Raw genomic sequence first — 15,643 nt, 5'->3', positions numbered from 1 at the left:
TGAGAACAAATGCAGATTTCTGAGACCAAACTCACAGATGCACTTGTTAAATGAAGATAGCAGGACTGTCAAAACCTCCAAGGGACAACCACTGTACAACCATGCTTGAAGCAGTCCTGGAAAAATGAAGTCTGATAACCATTCTTTCATCTATTCATTCCCTTCAGTATCACTCAGATAAATATATAGAGACAAAGGTGCGTTGGTGGTCCCTTCCTCTTCCCCTTCAGATTAAAGAATCATCCAAGTCAAGAAATACCTCGATTTGATAATAACAGCCTTGCAAGGGACTGTGCTGTGTTAGAGGTAAAGAAACAAAATTACACCAGAAGCTGCCCACAGTCTCATAGGGGATATGACATGTACACAGATAAATGGAAGGTAAAATAAGGAAAGTGGATAGAGAATCATCCTTTGAGTCAAAAAGGCTTGGGTTCAAGTGTCACCTCCCATATATACTGGTTCCATGACTCTCTCCAAGATATTTAACATCTCAGAATCACAGGCAATTCTCTAAGACTATAAGTTGCAGAACAAGTATCAAAGTGCACTGGTAGGAGTTTCCTCATGTAGAATCTATGCCAAAGAAATCATAGGTTTGTTTGCCTCCACCTTGCTGTTGTTCAGTTGTTTCGGTCATTTCTTAGTGTTTTTGCCCCATTTGGATTCTCTTGGCAAAGATACTAGAGTGGTTTGCCGTTTCCATCTCCAGTTCATTTTACAAATGAACAAGTTAAGATTAAGTCACTTGCCCAGGACATATAGCTGGTTGTATCTGGGGTTGAATTTGAACTCAGGTCTTTCTAACTCCAGGCAGAGTGCTCTATCCACTGCACCACTTAGCCACCCCCCTAAAAGGAGACATCTAATAATTGGAGTAGACATTGCATCAGAGGAGCTGGTCACACGCACACAAAAAGATGGAACTTGGAGCTCACATTCACCATGATCATGATCCAAGAAAAGAATCTCAGGTTTGAAATCACCTTAAAATAATCTAATTCATTCTCTCTAGGGAGAATTAGATTTCAGTTACTGTGGGAAATGGGGAAGGTCTTGGAATTTGGAGTTAGAGGACCTGGGTTTGGATCCTAACAGCTTTTTGGCCTTGGCTAATGAGTCACTTAATCTCCCAGTTTTCTCATCTGTGTAATGAAGAATTTGGATTCTAAGACTTCCAAGGTCTCTTCCAGTGCAAAGCCTATGAACCTATGAGCCTTTTAGATAGATGATAATCTGATTCTAAAGACCTCCTGAAAAGGACATTGAATGGTCATCCTCAATGGCTCACTCCTGTGTCTCACAACCACAGTGGAGTGGGATGAACATTTGGATATGAAGTTAGGAGACCCATACTCAAATCCTAGATCTGATATCTACTACCTGTAAATCTCACACAAAGCATTTCTTTCCTCTTGCTCTCAATTCTCTCATCCAAAAAAAATAATAGGGAGAGGAAGTAAACTAAACTATTTATGAGACTTCTGTAGTCTATAAACCCATTTTCAATCAATCAAAAAATTTATTAAGTGTCCACTATGTACCAGGCACTGTGCTTTTTAGCTAACCTTAATCCCTGCTGCTGTAATTTAAACCTGATTGCTTTTGTTTGGTCTCAGCAGAGAAAAAGAGTTAGTCATTATTCCACAGATGCCAGCTGAGCTCATGTCTGAAGAGCTTTGGGAGAGCAAAAACTGAAGTTCAGGGAAAGCAACTCCAAGTCAACTGCTTCCATTTCTGGGCTTTCTTTTTTAAAGAGACCTCTCTGTGATGGAGCTCAGAGGTGAATACAGCCCTGCCTCTTTTCACATACATCTTGGCTTTTTTTTTTAAGATAGCTAAACCATAAGCCAGATTTCTAACAGCCTCAGCAGGCTTTCCTTTTGGTTCCAACTTTTGCTCAGTACTGAATCACAGGCAGGAAAATTAATTTCAAGCTCAGCTGAACTGACCTGTCAAAATGTGTGTATAAGCTCATTTGGAATTTTTTCATAAAATTTAGAGGCAAGGACAACAGGAGAAGACAACTAATTTAACTTTTCACACAGCACAGAGGTCTCCTCAATACCATCTTTGACAAATTATCATCATCTAACCTGCTTGAATATTTCTAATGAAGGAAAACAATACCTCAGAGGAAACCTGTTCCACAGGTGGATAACCCCTGTTGTTAGAATGTCCAGTCTTCTTGTGGTGACAGAAAAAAAAAATACCCATTTTGTTTTAGAGTATAAATAATTTAGAGTATAAAAGGTTTAATTCTTTACATTTGTTAGAAGCTATCTACACTGTCTACACTCAATGCCTCTACTTTCCCTTCACTTCTTAATATCCTATAATCTAGCTTCTGACACCACCATTCAACTGAAATTGCCCCCTCCAAAGTTGCCCACAAAACCCTAACTTTTCAATCCAATAGTCTTTTCTTACTCTTCATACTTTTTTACTTTGACTTTCCTCTTAGCTGGTCTCTAGGTAACTGGGTTTTTATGAGACTTGATTCTCCTAGTTCTTCTCCTACTTGTCTGATTCAATAATCTCAATAATCTCCTTTCATGAATGTTACTCATATTCACACTCCTTTCCTGTGGAAATACATCAGGACTACATCTTCAGTCCTCTTCCTTCTCCGCTCATCTCCTCAGCTCCTGTATGTTCAGTTATGATCAGTTATAACCTCTATTCAGATGACTCCCACATCTATATCCCAAATATCTCTCATGAGTTGCAAGTTTCTAACATTGGCTGCTTGCTTTACGTTTCCATCTGAATGTCCCACTTCAAACTCAACATATCCAGAATACAATTCATTATCTTCTCTCTCTATGTCTCTTCTTTACCTAAACCTCTCTATTTCTTTCAAGAATACCACCACCCTTCTGGTCACTAACGTCCACTAACTCATAGTCATCCTTGGTTCTTTATTGTCCCACAGTTCCCATACTTCCTTGACATCTTGTGTTCAACCTCAGCTCTCCACTTATGTAACCATGACATTAGTTCAGACCCTTCAGACCCTTTTCATCTCTTGCTTGGATGACTGCAAAAACCCTCTAACTGATGTTCTCAACTGATGCTTCCCCTTTCCAATCCACCCACTACACAATTTCCCAACTAATATTCTGAACTTTGAGGCTGATTAAATCACATCCTTGCTCAAAAAAAAGTTCAGTGGCACCCTATTAAGACAAGGATCAAATAACAAACCCTTCTATTTGACATTTAAAATCTTTCATAATCGAGATGAGAACAAAATATAAAAGTTCTTGTTTGGCATTTAAAATCCTTCACAATCTGGCACCAACCTATCCTTTCAGAATAATTTTACATTGCTACCTTCACACACTGTGTGATCTAACCAAACTGTTCTACTATATTCAATAGTCCACTTCCAAGCTCCATATCTTTTCACACACCATCACCCCTGCATAAAATGTACTTCCTTCTCACTTCTTCATTCTAAAAAGTCAAGTTTTCTTCCACAAATCAAGTGCCAGCTTTTACAGAAGGCCGTTAATGATTCCCTGAATCATTGCAGCTCTGTGACTTCAAAATTACTGTGTATTTACTCTCTAATCATAAAGTATATATTTATCTATGCTCATATTTTTTCTCCCTAATAGAGTGTAAGCTGCTTGAGATCAGGGACAGTATTGCCTCTAATACGAACTGTATGATGATGGGGTGTTATTTAATCTATCCCAGACTTAGATAACTGTCTATGTTATAGATAAGTTTTAATTTCCATTGGTGTTCCACCAAACGACATCTAAATCTTTTACACGTTGACATGACAAAATAGAATAAGTCTTCTCCTTTTTATACAGGACAACCTTCCAAATAGTTGAAGGCAGCTTTATGTCCCTTTTTAGTACTCCTTCACAGAGGCAAAATGCACCCAGATTTTTCTACTATTGCTTGAATAACATGGTTTCTACACCCTTTATCACCATGGTAACCCTGCTCTTGACACAAGTGAATTCGTAAGTTCTAAAATGTTCTTGGTATTCCCTAAAATGGAATCAATCTGAAAAGGAGTACAATCTAGTAGAGAAATTGCTGGTCAGTGAACAAAAAGGACCTTTATCCAAGAAGCAATTTTAAAGCAAGAGCTTTCTCTCTGAGGTTGGACAAGTCAAAATCAGGTTGCTTATATTTAGGATAGGGCAAATAATAACTTTCTTTTACCCACCTAGTTACTGGAGGGTAATGAAATAGAGATCACATCACAAAATCATAAATTTAGAGCTAGAAAGGATGTTACAGGCTTCTTTAGTTTACAGATGAGTAAACTGAGGCCCAGGGAGGTTAATTGATTTGCACAAGTGACACAGTTAATAAGTATCTAAAGTAAGGTTCAAACTCAGGTTTTCCTGACTTCAAATCCAGAACTCTATCTGCTATATCACCCAATTGCTTAAGAGCCAGAAGCAAGATTTGAACTTATATCCTCCAAAAACCTAAGATATGAAAAGTGTTGTCTATTCCTTTATGTATTCTGTGTAGACCATTTAATATTGCTGGCTTATTACTCATGGATTTTATGCTCATAAATGTCAGTTAATATTAATACTAAGTAAAACTCTCTTCCAAGACATAAACTTAATTCTTAAACCTGTCAAGCTGTGAAATTTTGCAAATGGGTATCATTGGTCACACAAAGAACCTGGCCAATATACGACGGCTTAGCCTAATCTATCACAACTCAAATAAAAGTACCAACCCACCACCAACAAAATCTCAAAAATACACGCTCTGCCAAAAATCAAATATTTCATCTTTATTCCTAAGGGAGAGCACAATTTTTTAAAAATTATTTTTAGATTCCATTCTGATACATCAGCAAAAGACATTATCTGATGACTTAGCAGAGATGGAGCTGCTACCCTTGTGCACTCCAGGGACTTGAAGTTTCTGCCTGGAAGTAGAGCTCTATGTAAATTAATGATTTCTCTCCTGGTAGCAAATATTGAAGAAATTTTTTTAAAGACCCTTGTGTTATAACCCATACACTGAACCCTAGAACTTGCATCACTGTGAAGCATGCCACCATCCTCTGAGCATACTAACTGGAGACTAGGAGAAGGTACCACCTCCCTTGCTCTCTACACCAAAATGCCTCAATCCCCAAACTTCATTCATATTAATACCTGCAATCATATGAGGGGTTTGTTCATTTGCCCTGCTTGAGAAGATAATTTTGAAGCTTATGAACAATGTTTTCATCACCAGAATCAATATTCTTGATTACAACAGATTCTTTAGCGTTTCCACTGAGAAAAAAGCAGCACAGAGGACGATGGGAAGTGTCTGGGTTGGCATTTGAAGATCCCACTCTGGGAGGAATTCTACTGACTAATTTTAGCTCCCAGAAAACTGTTGGTATAATCAAATGTCAACAGGGAGGGGGAAGGGCCTAAAGACAAATTTCTTGAAGAATTTGAAGGAAAAGTAGGGAGCAGAACGGGTGATGCTGTGGCATTTACCTTAAAGCAGCTGCACTGCAACAAAGGAGAATATGCCTACATGCACAGCTATCTCAGGCTCATTTCTCTTCTTGGACCACCAATCGGGAGCATCTTGCTAAAGCTCTGACTCCATTTGGGACAACTCTCTTCTTCTGAATCTATTCTCCGTGCTCTTTCCCCAGTCATTGAAAGTTAGCTACATGCAAAGAACTCCACGAGTGGAAAAATGTTTTACAGATCTGTGATTTCAACAGCGTAAGCAGGTCCCAATGTAGAAGCTCCCTTGACTAGTGTAGAGTGGCAACTTGTCTACAAAGTAGAGCCTTAGAGCAAGGCTTCTAAACCTTCTTCTGTGTGTCATGGATCCTTTTGACCATCCAGTGAAACCTATGGACCCTTTCTCAGAGTCATGTTTTTGAATGTCTAAAATAAAATACATAGGATTACCAAGGAAACCAATGATATTGAAATAGCTATCAAATATAAACACCAAAAAACAACAAGTTCACAAATCCTGGGCTCTCTAAGGTTCCTTTTAGAGATAAGTCTGTGGTCCTATAAAGACAACAGATGCCATTTGGTTTCTGGCACTGGCTGCCGTACATCTGGTCTTTCTGAAGTTCTTGTTTAATCATTTCAGTTGTGTACAACTTGTCACGACCCCATTTGGGGTTTTCTTGGTAAAGATATTGAAGCAGTTTGCCATTTCCTTCTCCAGCTCATTTTACAGATGAGGAAACTGAGACCAATAGGGTTAAATCAGTTGCCCAGGGTCACAGAGCAAGTAAGTATTTGAAGCCAAATTTAAACTTAGGTCTTCCTGACTCTGGGTCTGACGCTCTACCCACTGTACCATCCAGCTGCTTTTCTGAAGTATTTATTGCTCTCAATTCAGTCAGTCAGTAGATAAACATTTATTAAATGCTTACTATGTGTCAGGCATTATGCTAAGTATGGGACACAAAAAGAAGGAGAAGACAGTCCTTGACATGATGCTCACAATCTAGTGGGGAAGTGATACCAAGGTACCATCTCTGATAATTAGTCCTTAGCTTCTGGTTTCCTTGCTTGACCACAACTTTTGGTTACTTAGGTTAAGGGCCCCAAAACAACAGTAACCCTCCCCCTCTCTGGTGCTAACAAAAGGCCTTTGACCTAGAATTTATATTCTTTTAGCGAATCAGGCTGTACTGTCTGAGACACTCTGTCTTTAGGTCATGGGTTGGATCTGTATCATGGCTTTGGGGGAGGTTACTCCCATGTGAGGGAGATATGGGGCACCTAGGATAGAGGCCTAGGCCTGAAGTCAGAGAGACTCATCTTTCTAAGTTCAAATCTGGGTTCAGACATTTATTAGCTGTGTGACCTTGGGCAAGTCACTTAACTTTGTTAGCCTGTTTCCTCATCTAAAAATTGAGCTGGAGAGGGAAATGGCAAACTACTCCAGTATCTTTACCAAGAAAACCCCAAATAGAGTCACAAAGAGTTGGACATGACTGAAATGACCGAGCTACAAACAGCAATAAGGGTCCTCCAAGCTCAACACTAACACTGCTACTTAGCAGGAGAAGGCTTAGGGCCACTTAGGCTCTAGTAGTATGGGCCTGATCCCTACTCCCAGTTACATAAACAAAAAAGGCCCCACACTTCCAGGGAATCTATAAGCTTGGGAGAAATCTCCAAAGCTAACTCTCTTACAACAGTGAGAGGTTATGTCTTAGCACAGTCAGAGAAAGACAGGTTCTGGGGACTGCGCTGGGAATTAGGGAGAGCAGATTGGAGAGGGTGGTTCAATACTCCGGTTCTTGTTCTAACAATTAGATGGAATAATCTCATCTATGACAGCTAAAATCGTAAGTCATCCTCACCCCATGAAATGTATATTAGTAACTGAATGAAAATGTCTAGAAGTGCAGTATTCTACCACCATAAGCATTTTAGAAAGCTAATGGTGACTGTATAAAATATATTAGGAGTGCATCCTAGTTGATGTGCCATAATCCAGATACATGTGGCTATTATGTATAGAATTTCCCCCTCGACCCCCAGAACACTCTCCTTCTTTCCTTAATGTGCGCAGGGCATTGAACACAGTCTTTCTTTACTCTCTATCACTTGGCCTCATAATACAAGTCTTTAAAGTTCCTCTTCAAAAGCATTCTAACTTCTCAATTCCCGTGACCTACATCCTCCACTCTACCTGAGCTACATAGAGAGATAGTTACACCTTTGGACCTTGTTGACCCCCTCAAATGTTCCACTTTTTTGTTCATGAAGTCTAAAATTCCTTTATGTGAAAAAAATCTTTTATTATTCCATCTTTTCCTATACTTTATGACTGCTAACCCTGATATCTCTTCCCCTTCATTCTTTTGCAGGGTAACACACCAGCACATCTCAAATCCTTGGTGAACCAATTCCTCTCTACATTATCTTACACCCCTGGTTCACACATCCATTTGTCTGATCACTAGCCACACCCCTGCCAAGCCCCAACCCTGGGTTATTCCCTTCTGACTCATTTGCTTTCACTCATGTGCTGCTGAACAGAGCTGAAGGAAATCATAAATCCATGCTGAATAGACTTACTACAAAGTTATATAATCTCATCTCAACTGGGCCCTCTCTGTAGTGAGACAACTATTCTTTTCCTTCCTCATCGATTCTCTATAGTACTTTCCAGTTGTAAAACAAGCTATTATCAATATTTTCTCTCCTCTAGCAGCCCACAGTACCCACTACCCTCACTCTCTTATCTAAAGATCTTGCTTCATACTTCACTCCAAAAGAACGATATTGTTCAAGGAGAGCTACCTTTTCTACCTTCCTCCTCATCTCACATCATTCAAATATTTTCTTTACCATCTCTTTCTTCATTCCAGTCTCAGATGAAGAGGTAGATCTTCTCTATGTCAATGGAAATCCTTTCATGGTACCCTTGATGATCCCACACTCTCCTGACTTTTCACTACCATCCTCATTCCCTTTTTCTATTCAGTCTTTATCTTACAGACTCCTTCCCTGCTACCTACAAATACGTTCATGGATGTCTCATTCTTTAAAAACTCTCCCTTGATACAACCAATTCCCACCTCCAAAGCAACTATCATTGTATTTATATTTCTCTCCACCTCTGTTGCTACATCTTGAGAAAGCCATTTGTACTAGATATCTTCACTTCCTCTCCACTCACTGTTCTAACTCTCTAAATCTGGCTTCCACTCTAATCTTTCAACTGAGACAGTCTTCTCCAAAACTGCCAATAATCTATTAATTTCCAAATCTAACATACCCTTTTCTCATTCATGATTCTCCTCTTTACGGGATTTCACAATCACTTCCAGTCCTGAATATTCACTCTAGGTTTTTGTGATACTGTTTTCTCCTCCTTCTCTTAACTGTTACATTACTACTTCTCAATATCTCCTACTGGTTCTTAATCCATGTCATGCTCAGTAATCATGGGTTTTCCCCAAAGTTCTGTCCTGATCCCTTTTCTCTTCTCCCTCTCTAAACTGTCTCAGCTACCTTATGCTCAATTATTTCAAGATTTTATATATGTATATATATATATACATATATATACATATACACACACATATAATATGTCTGTATGTATATTTATACATGGGGAAGCTAGGTGGTACAGTGGATAGAGCACCACAGCAAGAGTTAGGAGGACCTGAGTTCAAATCTCACCTCAGACACGACATTCACTAGCTGGGTGACCTTGGGCAAGTCACTTAACCCCAATTGCCTCATCCTGGGTCATCTCCATTCATGCTGATGAATATCTGGTCACTGGATTCAGATGGCTCTGGAGGAGAAGTGAAGCTGGTGACCTGCACGGCCCTCCCTCACTCAAAACAAACTGAAGTGCAAGTCATGTCATTATTTCTCTGATGGTATGGTCTTTTTCGGCAATGAAGGACAAACCCACATATGTATATATGCACACATATACATTTATACACATATATACATATACACACATACATACATCTGTACATATGTATATAAATGTATGTATGTATATAAATACATACACCCACATACAACTGTGTATGTGTGTGTGTATCCACTGTCATCTCTCTACTCAGTATCTCCAATTACCTCTTGGATATATCCAACTAGATGTTCCATAGGGATCTCAAACTCAGCACAGAACTCATAGCCCTCCCAAACACTGCCCCTCCAAGCACCCCATTACAATTGAAGATACCACCATCATTGGTGTCATCTTTGAATTCTCACTCTCATTCGCTCCACATATTCAATCCATTGTCCAATCTTGTTGTTCCTACCTTTAAAACACCCTCGTATATGTCTCTTTCTCTCAATTCATACTTATGCTAAAGTTTGGGTCCTCACCACCTCTCATCTAGACTACTGCAATAGCCTTCTGTCTTCTCCCCACCCCAATCTGTTCTTCACTCAGATGCCAAGGTGTCTTTAGAAAGTATTACCCACTTACTTCATGAACTCCAGCAGCTGCCCATCATTTGCAGGATCAAATATAGGCCATCTGTTTGGCCTTTAAAGCTTTTCATAAATGATTCACTTCCTACATTTTTATACATATTATACCATACAGTCACTTTGGATTGTTGGCAGTTCTTCAAATCTGCCCTTTCATTCCCCAGTGCCACGCCTTTCTTTGCCCTAGCTATCTCTTGTGTCTGTAATACTCCACTCTCTCACCTTGGCTTCTCAGTAATCCTGAATTTCTTTAAGACTCAACTCAGATCCCACCTTCTGCAGAGAGCCTTCCCCAGTCCCCCCAGCTATTTCAGAATCCATCTAATCCACATAAAATGTGTGTGCACCTAGTTATTAGCATGTTGTCTCCCCCATTAGGATAGAAGCTCCTAGTGGACAGGAGCTGTTTGCTCCTGTCTTCCTTTTGTATTCCCAGCATAATGCCTGGCATATAGTATTTACTAAATGCTTGTTGATTAACAGATGTGTATGTAGTTTAAAAAAATAATACTCGCTCAGAGATATTCTCCAAAGGGACTTGCTCAAGAGCTATTGAATTATCTTCACTATACAGTAAATAAAAATGATTGGACAAGTTTTTCAGGGATTTTGTTGGCAGTATAAATGGACCGTGTTGTTAATAGGGTCACAGATCAAAATGTCCTTTTAGGATGATCCTTTAATGCCTTTGGCATTGCTAAAAATTCTCTTCCTAGGCCTTTATGAAACATTCTTCCTTTGATGGTGTTCTCTATCTCTCTAGAAACTTTCAGGGTTTAAATGCTACCCTAGGTGGTGACTAGTTTCAAAGGTCCTAGCACGATCAAAGCAAAGTATATACAGTGTCTTATGGACACAGAAACTTACATATGGCCTAGCCCATTTCTCTCCCAAATCTTTTGTAGGACCAGCTCGACCCTACAGGGCTACTCTTTCACCCAATCTGATGGTATCTGTACTAGACAAAGCACTTTCATCACAATGGTCCTAAATAAGAAGTAATGTAAGTGTCCCCATTTTATAGGAGAGAAAGCAGAGGCTAAGAGAGATTTAGTGACTTGGTCATGGTGACATAACCAGTAACTGTCAGTCAGAATTCAAGCCCAAATCTCCTCACCTCAAGTCTAATAGTCTTTCTTTCCATTTTACCATGCCAAGTCTCTGGAAATCAAAACATACATGCCTTTACCCCGAGCCCACAAAGAAGCCTCTTGCTCCTAACTCAGACCATCACAAAGTTTTTTCTGTTCTTGAAGAAAAATTAAGGCTCTAGATATTGATCCAAAGACATGATGCATACCAAAGTACTTTGGAAATTTAAAGAGTTATGCAAATGTTAACTGGAATTATGATTATTAATCAGAAAATAAAATTGGTAAGAATCACATAATTCTTGGACTGTCAAGAAATATAAATCTGTGTGGTACTCTCAACCACATCCACAAGGACATTCTCATTTTTAATGAAACCAGAATACTTCAAGGCGGGTTTGGATAGACAATGCAGATGGATAAGAATCTAGGACAAGGATGGGGAGAGATGCTGCATCACATCTGAGTAACTGGGTAATGCTTTCAAAGATCCCTAGCAATATGCCTTTGGTGGTTCTACATCATGACTCATATGACTCACCAAGCTTTTGAAAGAATCAAAATTACAATTCAATTCAACACACACTTATTAAGTATCTGTGATATGCTAAGCACAACATTGAGGGTTAGGGATAGAAAGACTAAATGTAGCCTACTGTCTCCAAACTGCAGGAGGGCAGATAGTTTGCATAGTGGGTAGGGTACCAAGCCTGGAATTAAGGAAGATTCATTTTCTTGAGATCAAATTTGGCCTCAGACACTTACTAGCTGTGTGACCCTGGGCAAGTGACTTAATTAACCCTATTTGCCTCAGTTTCCTCATCTATAAAATGAGCTGGAGAAGGAAATGGCAAACTACTCCAATATCTTTGACAAGAAAATCTCAAATGGGGTCATGACTGAAAACAACTGAACAACAAAACTGCCTAGCAGACATAAGTCAGCAGCAAAGCATGACCATGGAGGACTGCCATGTGAGGAAAGACAAAATACAAACTTCAGGAAGGCAGAGTGTCTCAGTTTCTATTTGTAATCCCATTTGCCTAGTGCCATGCCTAGAATATAATAAACGCTTAACAGATGTGTTGATTAATATATACACATGGTCATATGTGACCAGAAAGAGAGGTAGCCTAGCCATGTACAGAGAGAGAGAAATAACAGACACCCAGAATGCTGTAATATTAATAAGACATTAAAATAAATGGATGAAAAAAGCTCTTAATTGCTTACTACGTGCAAAGCCCTGTGCTAAGCACTGAGTACACAGAAAAATTAAGATAGCCACAATTTATAATTTCTAATAGGGGGGAGAGAACACAGAAAGGAAGTTTTAGCTGCAAATCAGAAGGAAAAGCTCCATAGTCCTTAGGGGTCATTGGCGATGGTGAGTCATGCATCTTTAGTGCCATTTCCATTGATAAAACTCTATCTGTTACTAATGCTGAACCATTACAAAGTGCCAAGGACTTGGGTGGTGAAATCATTATGTTCTGAAGTCATCAGTAACTGTCAATGCTGAAGAGGCCAAGGTGGCAGCACGTGCAGAGGCAGCTGCCAGAAAGGAAAGTGAGGGAAAAATAATTTATATAGCACTGTGCTAAATACTTAGGAAATATTTGATCCTCACAATAGCCCTAGGAGATAGGTACTATTATTTTTCCCATTTTACAATTGAGGCAAGTGAGGCAAACAGATGTTAAATTACTTGACCAGGGTCACACAACTAGTAAGTATTTCAGGCTAGATTTGAACTCAGGTCTTCCTGACTCCAGGCCTAGTGCTCTGTCCACTGAGCCACCAGGTACTTCAGATCATAACGCCACAAAGGCTGGTCCTCTGGATGATGGTTGCAACAGACTGGCAGTAGGGATGGTGGTCTCAGGGGCACTCTTACCAGGTGACAATTGGTCAATCATTAGTGTTAGTGATGGTAGGAATGGCAGGCCTCTTCTCCAGAAAAGTTTCTCTCCTGAATGATGGTTGAGCAGCTGGGCTAGTGGTCTGAAGAGCTCCACTATTTCTACAGCTCCTGGGTACAGCACCAGGGTCTGAGAGGAAACTGTGGCAGTGATTTTGTCCACATGGTGTTTGCCACTACTGTCTCTTTGTCCACTAGGCTAACCCCTGGTGGCAGCTGATGCTAGTGATGGTGGGGAGGTCCCTTCTCCACAATAGTTTCTTCCTTGAACAATGGCTGCAGTGGCTGAATTGGAAGCAAAGCAATGGTTTAGGCAGTGCTGCTGTTCCTTGAACCTAGAGAAAGACTTTCAATTGGAAACCTCAATAGGCAATGTATGGAAAGACATATATTAGAATGATAGCATGAGAAGAATTGGAGAGGTAGCAGATGCATTACTGGTCATTATTCCATCTGCTACCTCTCCAATCCTTCTCAAGAAGGATTCTTCTCAACAAGATTAAATATTGTAACCATTATAGAAATCTCAAAGTCTATTTACATAAGACTCTCCTCTTTGGTGGAGATTGATTATTCAATGCTTCATGCTTGCATGAAGAGTAAAGTTGGTGAGAGCTTGGAAGAAGAAGGATTCTGATCTTCTGTGTGTTCTATATTCAGAAGAGTAGACATATGATTCTGGACTCTCTTCAAATCCCTGGAGCAAGGGAAAGACTCTGGGAACCTGACACCTCAATCATGTCCATAATTCCCAGTTTACTATACTAGAAACTTTAGGGAATTTCCCCTTGGGTAAGATGGGGGGGACACTCTTTTGGGTGAGCTGAGATATCTCATTCTCAAAAGAAGACTTCATTTACTCTGTGCATGATCTAGTATAATCTTATTTGCATGCATTCTCTGATTTGTATTTGGCATTGGTTTGGATAAATGGGTTTATTTGCCATTTGTGGTCTTTGTGTAATCAGAACATGGTGGAAAGGAAGTCATACCTTGGATAAGTAGTTTGGAGCACTCCTTCCCCATTAAGTGATAGTGATCAGGAGCTCAGCATGAATCTAAAATCATTTCCCCTAGAATAATATTTAGGAAGATGGATACATGCATACATACATTTATTTCTAACTTGGTGCCCTTTTTCTGAAGCGAACAAAGGGGCCAGCCTCTGGTGCCAATCTCCTGCTTCCTTCCTGGCATAAATCAAAGTCTCCCTTGAAGAAAAGTTGGTAGAGGTCACTAAAGATATCTGTTCATGCTCCGCTAGGAGTCACATCCAGACAGATCCATATGGACACATGTAACCTTCATATGCAACTCAAAGCACATACACCCCCACATAATGTTTGTGTGAAATAATATCACTCCTCCCCATTCTAAGGTAGGATGTTTATCTGTTTTAGCTCAGATTCCAAGAGGAGCTGTGCACACATCCCAGGACCATAGTGAGAAAGAAACAGCAACAGTCAAGACAAAGTTGTCAGAGAGTTAAGCCTCTGAATGGGAACAGGCTTTGGGAGTATAGACTTCCCATAAGTCAAATACATCCACAAGAATGCTGAATCTCAGGAGAATGAACAGCGAGTAAGGGAAATAACTGTGCCTGGGAATTCCCTACAAGAACACAGAACAAAAACAAGGAAGGGAATGAAAAGGATATACCTCAAATGCTCCCTTTTTAAATAGTTGTGGCCTCCCTCCCACCCCTCTTTAAAGAAGTAGGGGATGATGGGCATGGATTATTGCATATGCTGTCAGGCATGGTTGATGTGTTGTTCAATTCCACTAAACTGTTTTTTCCCCACTTTTAAAAGAATCTTTGTTACAAAAAATGCTTACAGTGGATAGGACATGGGGGAGGGGTGTGTTAAAAATTGAAAGTGATGTACAAATCAAAGAAACTGATGAAATTATGATTTTTTAAAAATGTCTATACCATTCTTTAGCTGACACATAGGACTTTCCATTAGATTTTTTTAAGGTTTTCTGAAGGACCTCAACGAAGAGGAAAACTAATATGAATAAATGCTAAATCATTCTTGGCAGAGAGGGCCTGGTCAGACAGAGACAGAATGAACCAGAAAGGTAAACAGGGAAACATGATCCATTGCTGCTCCAGATGAATACTAAGTGAAGTCCATAACCCACGATGAAAAGTTCTTTTTCCACTACAACTTTAAATAGCAAGAGATAAGGATATGGTTGGAAGGAGACTTGAGGCAAGGGGTCAGAGCAGCCAAGCTACAAAATGTAATAACTATACAGCACGTTAAGGTTTGCAGGGCATTTTCCCCTACAGCAACTCTGTGAGGTAAGTGAGCTTGCACATTGTTACTGTTTGAAATATGAGAAAATTAAAACTCAAAGTGACTTACCCAAAGTCATGCAGCCAATAAGTCTGAGAGCGGGGATGTGAATCTACCTCTACCGACTCCAAGGCTGGCACGCTGGTGACTGTTTCACATTTAGTTTCCTCACTGTCTTCCTGGTCTTTAGGTTAGCCCAAGGTGGCATCGCATTTCCCTGTAGAAGTGCTGAAAATATCTTCCATCTTGTTTAAGCTCACTAGTAACCAAGTGTTAAAAAATTATTTTTAAGTACTTGTTATCAGTCACCTTTTATCTACTGAATACTTGCTGAGTGCTAAGTATCATGTCAGGGGCTGAGATACAAATCAAATGTCCATT

The sequence above is a fragment of the Notamacropus eugenii genome, chromosome 1 (assembly GCF_028372415.1).
Source record: "Notamacropus eugenii isolate mMacEug1 chromosome 1, mMacEug1.pri_v2, whole genome shotgun sequence".
Lineage (NCBI taxonomy): Eukaryota > Metazoa > Chordata > Mammalia > Diprotodontia > Macropodidae > Notamacropus > Notamacropus eugenii.
Note: the sequence above shows the minus strand (reverse complement) of the source record.